This window comes from Apus apus, chromosome 6 (assembly GCF_020740795.1).
Source record: "Apus apus isolate bApuApu2 chromosome 6, bApuApu2.pri.cur, whole genome shotgun sequence".
Lineage (NCBI taxonomy): Eukaryota > Metazoa > Chordata > Aves > Apodiformes > Apodidae > Apus > Apus apus.
In genome coordinates this window covers 26,743,002-26,756,889 of record NC_067287.1, presented here as the reverse complement: position 1 = coordinate 26,756,889, position 13,888 = coordinate 26,743,002, and the positions used below count along the sequence as shown (strand labels likewise).

Here is a 13,888-nt window from a genome sequence, read left to right as displayed (position 1 = left end):
TAAGCATGTCAAATATGGTCCTGAATTATGGGCCAAAAAGTATAAAACCCCTCCCCCTCCTCTTCCCCAATTTGAAATTCTGAGGTCCACAAGTAAGTAAATGATCAATCTGTCAACCCATGCAAAATTATGTGACCTTGCATGCATGAAAACAATGTAAAGAAAAGTAATGATTTCTTAATTTAATATACCATATCGCAAAATAATTACTCTGACTCAAAACTGCAAACTCTTCAGTGAAAGTCTGCAGCATTGCATTGGTGATCTTTCTTTTATCCTTTTTATTTTTCATGTCAGCCCAAACTGCCTCAAGTGGAATACACTTACGCTGTAAATCATTGACTTTAGGTTTCTCCTCTGACCAAAGCAGGAATCTTGCAAATATTCTGTCAGGCTCTTCAGTTAATGATAAATATTTTTGTGAACGTAATCAATTTTCTGAGCTTGCGGTCAAATTAAATTCTTAGGGCCTCTGCTACAAGTCTTCCAGACAATAAATGCTTGGTTAAAAAGGAATGATGGGTATGAGACACAGACATGTAGCATTTGGTGCAAATGAGAAGGGCAAATATTACAGGTAATAACATGAGATGCCTTACTGTAGCACTGCCATGGACAGTGCTGAGGAGTGGGATGAGTCATATCTTGGTGCATGCTTTTCTCTTTTTCTGATGGGTGGCAATAGAGATAGATGGTATCTTACATTCTTTGAGGGATCCTTTGATTAAATTATACATACACCTCATTTCCAATCTTCAATACTTTTTACATGGTCCCTACTCATTTCAGTGCTTCTAGAAAGAAAACAGATACTTTCCATACTTTTGCTGTTCCTCAGTATAGAGCAGCATGCTGAATCCACTGCTGCTGTCTGATTTCTAGCAATCCCAAGAGACTGTGCACCCACAAACCACATCAGAGATTGGTGGTGGCAGTGAAGGCAGCCATCAGGAAACACAAGCAAGAGACAGAGGTTGTACAAGCAGAGTGAGAAGATACAAAGTGAGAAGAGTTCACAGATACAAGACAATCCAGGTGAAAAAGAAAAGAAACTCTGTATATATTGTTTTCTACAGAGATGTCAGGCAGCCAAACACTGAATCACCTGGGGATGAGCACCAGCAGGCTGCACCTTGAACATCCCTGCTTGCTAACACTTACACATGCTGCAAAGGTCTCATGGCAGTTTTCTCAAGAGAGGCTGTATTAGCACTTGCATCTTGCATCGTCAGTCCAACTCTGGTACTTTGTTTATATTCAGGCTGTCTGCTTTTCTCCCACAGTTTCAATTATGGGTTTGTGGAGTTTCACATTCAACTGCAGTACCTATTGATTTTGAAAACACTATTCTTGGGCATTTTGTATTGCTGCAGGGAGTAAAAGTTAGATATGTTGCATATTTGAGAGAAATGTGAAAGAAATCTTTAACATATGTCCCTTTCAAGTCTAGGTATTATTTTTTGCTTTCCAGGGAAATACATTTTTTAAAAAAAAAAAGTGAGGATTTTGACTGTAATAACTGCCAATGTGGCAACTTGCAGCAAAAACAGTGCTGTTTGCTGATAGAGCTGCTCTTGGCATAAAATTGGCAAGTTCCAGTGTAATTATAAATTGGGAATAGTGAGTTGGTCTTGATGAAAACATCTTTTAGTATTTACCCATTTTTGCCTTCAGATGGCATTTGTGCAGGCTTACAATTTTTACCTGTTACACTAAGTATACAGCATGTAGCTCAAGGCTAGGGAAACGTTTGGATTTTTGGCCTCTTTTTGCACATTGCTATGCCATAAAAATCCATTATCTTCTGTTAGCATTGTAATATATTTTTCAGCTCAAAAAATCTTGCACAAACATTAAAAATTAAAAGCAGCAAAAATTTAACACTCTTAAGGGATATAGAGCAATGATAAACAACAAAACCCCCAGTCTCATCTCTACCTGAACTTATACACCCTGTCCTTAAATTTATAGTCTCTCACTCATGTGTTCCAATTCCCATGGGCTTACAATTACAAAATTAATATCCATCCATTGTAGTTTTGCATGGATTTGTGCACTACAGGCTTAAAGGTTTTCTACTACTTACAGGGACAGAAAAAAAAGAATTAAGAGCATGTGCTGCCCAGCTGAGTTTGATCCTGTTCTCTTTGGTATCAATGCAAGGCCCTCCACTGACTTCAAGAAGGACAGGATAAAATCTATTGTCAAAATTATACTATGGAATTACTCAAATCCACATTAAAATTCTAGGAAAACTGAATGGCTTTAGGATTTGAAGTTTCTGATTCTCCAGGCAACAAATAACTGGTTTGTGGTAAAATCTGCCTTTCGTATTAAAACTATTTTCAGAAGAATAAAATTAATGAAAAAAGGTATGGCACACAATTTTAGAAGGTCTGTTTTGCTAAACTGTGCACAGCAAAATTCTCTTCAACTTAATATCTAACAGTATTGATACTCTTAAAACCTTATGTAGCAAACAGAACTATAACTAGAAGACCTGAAAACAAACAGATCACCTGTATCCTCTCATATTCTATATCCTTCTATAATCAGTTTATGTCAAATGAAGCCACTTGTAAATGTAACAACAGTAAGGAAACAAATCTGTTTCTTCCCAGGTTGGAGTGACTGCCCCAATTCTAATTATCTACTATACATACCTGGGAAGTACTGTTCAGAAGTTAAAGCCCTAATAATCTTAGTATACATTTAAGTTGGAATATTCCAATGCCTCAGAGCATAGTCTTCCTGTAAACAAAAGCATAAATGGATTTTCTTTATGTGATCAGACCTCTGAGAGCTTCCTGCTTGTGGGAAAAGCTCATATGTAACAATTGAAAACATGCTGCAAGAGTGAGGAACTATCCCATTTCACCCTATTTCAAAGGGTGCCCAGAAAATAATTTTTTCTCCTTAGAAGCATTAAATGAACAAAGTCTCTGAATATCAAATGTGTGTCGTCTTCTTGCAGTATTTATTACCATTGTATTGGCTATAACATGAAAGCATATGCATGCTTCTTTTCAAGGATTCCAAGGGATAAAAATTTAAAAAACCTTCTAAAAGCCTGCTCTTTTATACTTGGGATAAATGTCTTCTGTGGAAGACCTACAGCCGTGTTCATGGCAACACTCTGTTTCCGTGTCATGCCGAGAGCTTCCAGATCTCAAATGTGTTGATATTTGCTTCAAGGATTAAAAAACAGTCAGGTCTATAAAGTCCCAGACTTCTAAGCAGGAGAAACATCTGGTGGGTGTAACCTAAACAGCTTGTTGACTAAATTAAACAATTTGGATTTCTAAGTTAATTTACTTGCCCTACATCAGTAGGTGTCACTGCAGCTAACAGGGTGCATAATGGAAATGCAAACATCTGTGGGGAAATAATTCAAAAGGACCTATGACAAAGTCAAGCAAGGTATAAAACCTTACAAAATCCTGATACCTCCAGAAATTATCTGTAAAAAACCAGAATGATTTGTAAAGTACATCTAACAAAAGTTCTGGCTCCTAGTAATTTCTCAGCAAATGGGAAAAAATGCTGAGATTATTAAAGCAGCTCCCTTATGTAAGACTAGAAATAACCCTTTAAATTAAATTTAAATGTAGGAATGAATGAGTGTGCAAGAAAGGTAAAGATACTAATAAGGTATGATTTTCAGGTCCACACAGGGACTATAAAAAGCTTATTAACTGCCACTACCGTCGTGTGTTTTAAGTTATTTTATCACTCAGCTTTACAGTAGAAGAAATACTCTAGAAGCAGTGCTGTGCTTTGATTAATCACTTTCATACATACACTTTTACGGAGTATTAAACATTGCCATAAAGATCCTTAGTGAGTCAGACTTGTTGGTGATTACAGGCCAGGCTCATTTTACATTTATGTTAATAGCAGCATTAATGAAATACATCTTTTACATTTTTAGTGGCTCTCTAAGTACCTAAAAGGTTTGTTATTAAATGTTTATTTATTGGGCAGAAGTATGCCATTGAGTATTACATCAGTGAGACCACGGGCTTTGCAGCAGCTGAAAAAGCTACAGAAAGAAGAGAACATGTTTTAGTAAAACATGTTTTGACATTTTGAGAGCAGAGCACACACAGCAGGAGCTGGGCAACACTGTTCAAATCTTCATCAATATCCAATATGAAAGTATCTCCATGACATGAGTTCACTTCTGATAAAAGGGCACTGCTGTGCTGGGCAGTGCTGTGTATAACACCAACACTATTTGGTAAGTTGGAAAAGTATAAATCAAAATCCACTTGTAACTAGATTTTGCAAGTTTGGCTTGCAGGAAAGAGTTACTGGCAAGCCTGGTGCCTCCCTGCCCTGCCACCCACCTGGGCTGGCTGCCAGGGCAGCACCAAACAAGAGGCAGATGGCAAGAGCAGCTTTCTGTAGTGAACAACAGGGCAACAACCCAAACCAGCTCCTATGGAAAGGGAAAAAATACCTAAAGTCTGACTATATCAATGGAAGAACAAGACAATTTGTTAAAATGTCCAGTGCTACAATTATTATTTGTATTTCACAAAAGGAACCAAACTTCATGAATGTGAGTATCTTCCTATTTAGTCATATTCAAATTATTCTGGGAGACAATCCACATTCTCTAATGCTGTGACCAGAGTAAAACTGGTTATGGTCAGCAGGAAAAGAGAAGGTTATGCACAAAATGCAAATATAAGGAAATCCACATTATTAACACCAATACGTTGCTTCTGTTATGTGAACATTAAGTGAATGAGTGCCTTTTTTTTTTTTTTAAATTTACTGTATTAGACTGCTGGAGCTAGACTAAAATGACTGAGCTTCCAGATCCAGTCAAATGGGAATAAAATGTATCTTTTTAACAACTTGGATTAAACACAACCTCCCCCACCCGTTTACTTCTTTGATGCCCAAATTAGCATCTTTTCTGCAAGCATGCTGAATTAATTAGTACAGTGACAAAGAATTAGTCCAGATAGGATCAAAGCTGAAACCATATTTATCTGGAATTTGAAATTAAGAGCAGAGAGTATTAACCCTCAGCACTTCAAGGAGCTTTTCACATGGCATACTTAGTAAGCCTTCCAGGAGTTCATTCAAAATAAATCAACAGTGCAATTTTTTTCCCCACTGAAGTTTTACCATGAGGAAAATAAATTTCCCATGAAGCCTGCTGCAACAGGGAACTGCCTTTAATGCATAACCCGTACACGCTACTCATTATGTAACTTGTAAGCATCGTAGAACAAAGCAAACAAAGCTGAGAAAAGACAGTTAATCACATTTGTATTACTGCTTGGATCATCACATTGTTCACAGACTTAAGGGCTAATGAAAGAATTCCCTGCACCAAATCTGAGAAGCTGCTTGCTGTAACACCTCACAGGTAAATAATCTATAATCTTCAATGGAGAGTGTCACATACAGAAACAAAATGTCAAACAAGCCCTAAATTACAGTGAAGTTTATTCTGAGAGTATCAACCATGTGGACGCAATAAAAGTTACAGTAGTTCATTCTGGTAATTAAGGAGATGCTTACCAGTAGGACAATTCTGTTCACCTGTACCGTATATCAAATCTTACTTCCGCAGCACATGAAATGACCAAAGACAAAAACATGATAGTACCCTAAGACTTGTACTACCCGAGTTAGAAGTTCAAACCAGAAAGTCCATCTACTGAACCTATGGAATGGAGTAACTCTCATTGGCTGCTATATAAATACAGACAACAGAAGCTATGAAGAGTCGTCCTTCATCCTGCGAGGAAATTATTTTCAGAAAGGATGCTGTCGTCGCAAACCGGTACTGCTTAAACTTATGTGGGGAAGAAAAGAACAGTTTCCCACAGATGCTGAGGTAGTCTGAGTGATGAAGATAGTGTTTACAAAGAGGTCTAAGCACTGTAAAGATCTGAACAGGTAAAGCATGATGTTGAATGGCAGCTATTCATCTCTTCCCATGAAATGATGCTTCAGCCATCTGATGATCATGTTGCTGGAGGTCTTGGTCACCAGTACAAGAATCCTGCATCCTACATCACATACATCAAGGAAGAAAAAAACTACAGTAATAGAGCACAGCTGTGATTTACAGCTTGATCAGAAGAAGGACAAAACTGATTTATAGTCTGTCCAATGCAACAAGCCCTGCTTGCTTGTGCACCAAACTGTGGAATTACACTCCACCAATGTAAGGAATTATTCCCATATATTCTCATTTTTTCCCTACTTTCAGACAGCATTAGCCATTTCTCCCTCTTGATTCCTCCCTAGAGGCAAGTAATTTCTCCTGAAGTGAACACTAATTCTGTGCCAGCATGTGGACAGAAACAGCTATGTCTGCTCTGTGTGGACTCTGCAAATGCCAACCTGCCAGTCCCAGGGGAACATGCTAATCACACTCGAGTCTTGGGGATGGTAACTCCATACTCAAAGCAAAGGAAAATGATCAGAATATTAAGCTCATGACTCTGCTTTCTTGATTTCCATTTCACAGGCACCCATTTTCTCACCTCTCCACTAAAAGAAAAGAGCAGTGAAGCAGGCAGTTAGGCTAGCTATTAATTTTTCCAATAATTTGTTATTCTGTCATACAGGACAAAGACAACTGCGGTTTCTGACTGAATCTATTCCTCTAAGATTCAGTCAGTAAGACAAAGTAGGAGACAGAGACTCCCTGTGCAGTCTGCAGATGTTGCCAGCTCCCCTCTGGAACTATTTGCTGACTTTGTGGTTTTCTGAGATGTAGGTTTGAGAATTCTGCAGTCAGGTGAGAGCCAGCATGCCTGGCTGTTCCACCAGTACCTCCATCTCCTTGCAGGCAACTGAGAAGCACCACTTCAAGGTGGGACAGGGAAAAGACCAACTGAAAGGACTAAAAGACAACTCTTTGGTGCCAAACTTGACAAGAACATATTGCTGGATTTTATGTTTCATGCTTTCTCCTCATCTGTTGTGTTTCTTTCCCCTGCTACTAGCCACATGACCCCAAAATTCACAAAAGTATCAACTACCTATATTTGTATAGTATTTGTATGTATTATGCATGTTTATAAGGGGAAGGACTTCTCATTTTTCTCATATCATAACTCTCATGGTATTTGGTGTTTTTCTTGGCATTTCAGCCATGGAGGCACTATATGAGAATCTCCACTTACCCTCCAAAGCTTTTTACTCAGCCCTCTTGGCTACGGAAAAACAATGTGCAAGTGTGACACTGTTAGAACTGCAGATTTGAAACTGCAGATACAAAACTCATAGGGCAAACACAATACATGACATTTGCAAAACAAAACTGAAAATCTGTTACAGTTGCATGCAGAGCCATGATACTTCGTTGTGTCAGACTTGCTAAACATCTCAGCACTGCACTATCAACCTTCTCAACCAAGCCATGTGCCTTCCTCCCCTTACTTGCCACAGTGGGTCAGATTTGATGTCTGACTTTCATGAAGTGAAACCACTCAATGCAGGTTCGCATGATATCACCAGGAAAATATGACCCTTAAAAAATTAGCAGTAATACAGAGAACTCCCCCATATTTTGACTGAGACAATAGCCCAGCCTTCATGAAAGATCAGTTCTCTGTGGGTATGCAGTGACTATCAAGTAATCAAGTTCAAGTAATGTTGAGCATATATCATAATGTTCATTCTACAAATGAAGAAACTGAGGCACAAAGGATAAAATTTACTTGCCTAGTTTAAAAGGTCCTATTCTCTTTCTCTACTGATCACCTCAGAGCTATGATTACATTATCACAGTATAACTACCTGTCTCATTTTCCAACTAGTTTGCTATGATGTTTTTTATCCTTGACTATTTTCATGCCGTATCCTTCAAGTTCTCTCCTCATTAATTTCCTCTTTCTCTCCTAACACACTCACTCTCACCCTCCTTGCTCCACACTCCTTTAATATTCTCCACTGCAGAAGTACCCCTTCCTGGAGACTGCTGCTGAAGACTGCACAAAAGGAACGTGGCTTGGGAACCAGCACTCTTCCCATTTAGCAATACACAGTAGACATGCAGAGACCTCTGCAGTAGCTGAGCTACCAAAAATGGCCTCCATGCTTCCTCAGCAGGATGCATTAGCCTGTGTTCAAGCTCAGCACTGCTCAGAGAGCTTGAGAAACTCTGAACTAAGAGGCAGTACATAGTGGAGGCTCTCTTTCAAAGGGAGACTTATAAGAGGGAGAGAGTTGGTTTTTGAATAGGAAAGGGAGGGGTAAAGGAAAAGAGAAAACCTAAGAGTATTTGGTTTTATGTTCCGCAATGAACTTCTAAGGTTGAAGCATCATGGATTCCACCTCTGCATTTCTACTATAAGTGACATTTTTACAAAGCAATAAAATTCAAAACAATGCCAAAATAAGAGTTGAGTTACATATACCGTATTTTGATATATGTGTTTCAGCATAATAAATAATAGTTTTGCATTTTTAAACTGACACAACCAGTCCTTCTGATAAATAATACCTTCCCTCTCTGGCCTTGACTGTTGTACTTTACTAATTAGACATAGTAGCTTGTGGTTAAAATCCTTCCCTACAGATTTATTATTAGCTTGTATATTCTCTTCAGTAGAATTGTGATAATGGTAAGGTCTGCTGGAGGCCAATTGCATGAAGCCACTGGGAGGAGAAATCTGTTTGCCTGTCAAAACAGTGACTATCAATTAGAACCATAAATGTGATTCCTTTAAGTGTCTTGGGTGGTAGCAGAGATTTCCAGTGATGGATTAGGGGACTGATTCACTTTCATATTGTACTAAAGGAAGCTTTCAGACAAACAGCTGGCCACATGAAACAAATTCACCACTATTTTTGAGCAAGTCCAGAAGAGCCAGTTTGACCTACCAAAATTCCCTCTGCTGTTTTCCCAGAAATCCCAAGTTTAGAGCATTTTAAGTGGCATACCGACAAAACTGATACTAGAATATTCTGTGGTTTTCTTAGGAAAGCTTGGTTTAGGACAGTTATAGCAACAGGAGAAATAACAATGAAAGCCACGATGAAAGAAGAATGAGTGAAACGGTGCAATTACACTGTCCACTGATGCAGCCCTGGCACACAAACAGCAATTTCCCTTTTGATACAAGCACCTGGCTCTCATTAGCATCAGTAAGAGTTGTGTGGACACCCCAGTGGGAATATATTCCCCTGTATTTTGCAGGAAATTAACACCACTCACTTGGGGACTGAAGGAGGCACTGTCTGTCATTCTCAGGCAGTCCCTCTGCCACTAAATTAAACAAAAACCTCTGCCACGGATCTCAAGAGGAACCTCTTCCTTGTTCTCCTTGGTACAGAAAAACTGACAAGAAGCAAAATGTTAGGAGTTGGTGCTGGGAAGTGGTGAAGTTCAAAGAAGATGTATACTTCAGCCTGCATTTGCCAAGACCTTTTGCCACTAGGTTTTTGTGGATTTTGAAAATAGTTATTAGGAATAATTATTAGTTACAGCTGAGTTTAGGTTTTAAGAGCTATTTACGAAAGTATTTTCAGCTCTCCTACATTGTGGCCTTTGGTTACTGGGTATTTTCAGCAGAGGTAATCCTAGACAGAATGTATAACAAGTCAGAAAGACTGCTAACCCTCCAGGACTCCATTGCTAATTTCATGCCAAGAGAATGACTAGCCAGTAGAGGAAAAAGCAAAGGACTCCACCATACTCAGAAAATGTGGCTCTGCCAGCTGAAGGACAGCGTTCAGGATGGGAAAGGTTTCATCCAGCTGCTACACAATAGATTCCCTCATCAGTCTGGGAAACTAGACTGAATGTATTTAAAATCTTTCCTTCGTGCCACTTCATAAATAACAGAACTAAGTGCCGGAAATTCTTAGTTAATTACATGAACGACACAGCTCTGTTGTATCTGCTTTCAACAGTACAGCTGATGAACTATGCACCAGAAACTTTCTTTATAAAGTTTTGGTGAAGACTTGGCAATCACTTCTGTTTCTTGAATCCTAAAAGCAGTAATTCTGGTGCAATCAGACAGAGAAATACATTTTACTGGATAGGGTCAGAGACGATTGCTAGAATAGTGCTTAAAACCATAAAGAACTTTCATTTTGCTGGCTATTACAACCATGTAGCTTGAAGTTGCACAAACAATATAAACAGTCCAGATTCCCAAAACTTTCTTCCTTGTATTTTCCTTGCCTTTCACACATTGCTTCACTACCACAGATGTTTAAACACTGTTTTTAGAAGAATTATTTGTTATTGGTGTTTATATTGCAAGACTGTTAATTTTTGTTTGACAGTGTACAGATAAATCTCTCTGCTTTCTTATTCAGATGCACCAATGCTTTTCTGACCACACAGAGGCTTTTTCTCCCTCCCCTCACAGCTCCATGTCCTAAGGTTATATTCACTCATACAAGTATTTGCAATACTAAACCATGGATTTAACATATCGACCAAAATAAGCACAGATATCCTGTAAATTCTGTATGTTATCATCTCAGCATTAAAAAGTTAGTCTGAAAAGTAACTTAATTATGAGGCTGAAAAAACAAATGTTAAATTCAAAGCTCATCGCAGCACAGAATGCTGAAGAACACATAGGAAGACTGTCACTCATTTTGTTAAAACTTCTGCCACAGGAGCTGCCAGGAGAAAACACTATCACTGCATGAATAAAAACTAATAGGTGTTGATAGGGTGTGTAGCCAAGTCAATGAACTTAACTCCTTTGAATCCAAACTGTGCCTGATTCAACCACAATCTCTTGAAAGTATTAGCTATTAGCCATTGCCCATCAAATAATTTGTAGGGAAAAACTCTGGTTTACAGGTTACCCATGAATTGGACACAATCAGTATTCACTACAAATGATGTTCTCCTTATTTATCATTAACTGCAACTGATCACATCTATTGTTTCTACTTCTTAAATTGATAACTCATTGCTTAAAAACCACGTTCACAAGCAGAGGGGAGGAGAAGCCACTCTGTACATCTTGTACAAACATGTTTTGGACACAGGCCCAAAAATTTACTGCATAAAAAACCCCCACAACTGTATGAACACAAATTTCACCACACAAGTGCTCACAGCTGATGAATTACATTTGGCTGACAGTATTTCATCTGCAAAACAAACTAGAGACCTGACTGTGAAACAACTTAAGCATCTGCATTCCATTTTCTTAGCTGTAACCTTGGTTTTCTATCATGGGAAGAGTGAAAAGTGCGTAATTTATCAACTAGATACCACTCATGATTTGATGTCTCTATACCACTGCTTCTTTCAATTTATTAGATATAACGTTTAAACCAGATTTTTTTCTCATGATAATTGAATTGTCTTTGTATTTTTCTATTATTGTATCTAGACAACTACACCAAAGTAGTATACAGAATTTTAGATGAAACTGTATTATTGATTTATGGTGCCACAAAGGTGTTATTTTGTCATGGTCTCATGACTAAAAAGCCTGGTTTCCTGGACTCAGTTTTGTTTTTCTTCTCATGTCAGGAAATGACACCCTTGTACCCCTTTCTCTCCAGTCATACAATTTCTTGCCATCTTCTCTCTCACTTGTGCCACTGTTTGTTTTCCAGCTGCTGCTGAATAGACAAGTCTCACTACAGCGATCCTTGGAAAAAAGACGCAACAGGATACAGGAATGTGAAGCAGAAATCATGGTCAAATCCAAGGTCCTGAATTTTAATAACTGGAAAGGTGTATGCCGGGAAAAAAAATTTCCCTCAAGTCTACTTATAATAGCTGGAATTAACTGCATCTTTTGTGCTCTTAGATATACTATTTCTGGCAATTAGCTGGCATATTCTCTAAATAAGCAGAATAGTAAAAGCCAGTTAATGCCCCAGTGCTGATATTGGAAATCTTTAACAAAATTTGCTATTATTTAACAGATTGGTTGAAATTTCATATGAAATAGGGAACTTTCATTTATGCAGAGGACAGTGAGAATTTTGTCTTATATAAATGTGGGTAGTACTGCTTGAAACTGAAAAGGGAAATGTAAGGAACTGGAGATACCTAAAGCTTCTCATCTTGCTCAAGAAATATCCAGAATGTGGAGTGGAGTGTGAGAAGTAAAATGCCTGGACAAGGGAAGAAAGTAAACAATAGATTTAACTCCAATAAAGTGCAAAATATTTGCCCTTTTAAAAATTTGAATACAAAAGAATTCAGGTGTGGTACGTAGGTTTAAGCAAAAAAAAAAAAAGAAAAAAGAAAAAAAGAAAACATACGTGTAGGATAAAAACAAACATCAAGTATCTCTGTTGCGAAGTAAGATCCACTGAGAAAATACTAGTATTGAGATAGATGCCCAGTTTCACTAATGTCTGTGCATCAAATATCTTGACATGCAAGTTAAAATTATTTCTGTTAACTACTCTTCTTAAAAAAATATTTAGTGGGTACCACATTCCAATTTGTCTTATCAGCAGAACTAATCAAAAAGATATACACAGAGGCCTGAACAATATCCCGCCTGGGAAATATATCCTTTCTCCTGTTTCCAGTAGTTACTCTCCTGAACATGAGCATGACCTAGGAGACAGAGGATTTCTGTGTACTTGTGGTTCCAATCATAGCACATCCTAAGGAATGTTCATTTCCCTGAGGCAGAGACAAAGGAGAAAGGTCTATTTCATTCTAGCTCATCTTTTTAATTTCCCCAGTAGATGCAATGTTTGCCATTTTACAGAACAGCTGCTCCAAGCAAATGCAAACACAGTGTTTGTCCTGTGGTATTCAAGTTATTGCACCAGAGAAATTCCATATTTCCTTTCAACAACAGAGGGTATTTCTCAGATGCATTATTCTCCCAAATATCAAACACTGAGAGAAAAATAGTTGAAAATAATCTCAATGCAACTTTATGAATACCTGAAAGAAAAAATTCCTTCTAAAAGGAAAACCGTTAAGATAGATCAGGAAAGGCCTCTCTCATCATCATTAAATAGTAACTTTAAGCACGGGATTATACTTGGCCAGATCACCTATTCTATTAATGACCTAATTTTTTTAACCAATCTTTATTATACCCCTTGATGTTCCAGAAATAAAGCAAACTCTTAATCCCCTTATTTCCTGAATTATAACCCTTTCCAAGCAACTGGTATGTTCCTCCTTTTCTTAACATTATACCTAGCCTCAAATCAGGACTAAAAAATAACTGAGCAACCCATATTTATGAGATGAAGAATCATAAGTCTTACTTAAATTCCTTTTATTATTCGCCTTCACCATTAGCCTGTGGGTCCTTTTGTAGTCAGCAAGAAGGTCCATTCTTTGAGCTTTTGTCTCAGATCCAAACCATGATCTACTATTAAAATCATCTTGCCAGAACCTTTGTCATGTCTAAGCCACATAACTAAGATATATCCTTGTCTTGCATAGCATCTACAGAAGTCAGCTGGCATAGAGTTGAGTTGATTTGCTCACCCTATTCTAGGATGTGCCCTTCTGGCTGACTGGCAACTGTTCTGGGCTCGGAGCATAGCTGTTCACTAGAATGCTTTTCATTTGTTTATCATGCTAAGACCATGTGACTGACTGGAACATTTTCTTATTTGAGAACCAACATCTGTGAAACCTACTGAATTTGAAGAACTGTCATGCCCAGAATTCAGTGATGCTCAGGGAAGAATATTTTCTTCAAAATTTTTATTTTTGTATTTTTGTGTATGTAGTAGAAGGTGATACAGTGTGGGGGGAAGAGAGCGCTGAAGCAGATTGATAATACAGTCAGAAAGCATATGATAAATGACTATGGAGATGTTCAAAGCTCTCTAAAATCTAGTCAGATGAACTACATTGCAAGGTAAAACAGCACTAATTTTAAAAGTGCAAGCTGTCCCCCCTTACTTCCTGGAAAGCCTTCAAACACTATTACAA

At 38.0% G+C, this 13,888-nt stretch overlaps 1 protein-coding gene across 3 annotated transcripts in view; it reads right to left on the bottom strand.

The window, feature by feature from the left end:
• The window catches only part of PARD3B (par-3 family cell polarity regulator beta), a 390,939-nt gene that overhangs the window by 102,092 nt on the left and 274,959 nt on the right, over positions 1–13,888 (bottom strand). The window lies entirely within an intron of this gene.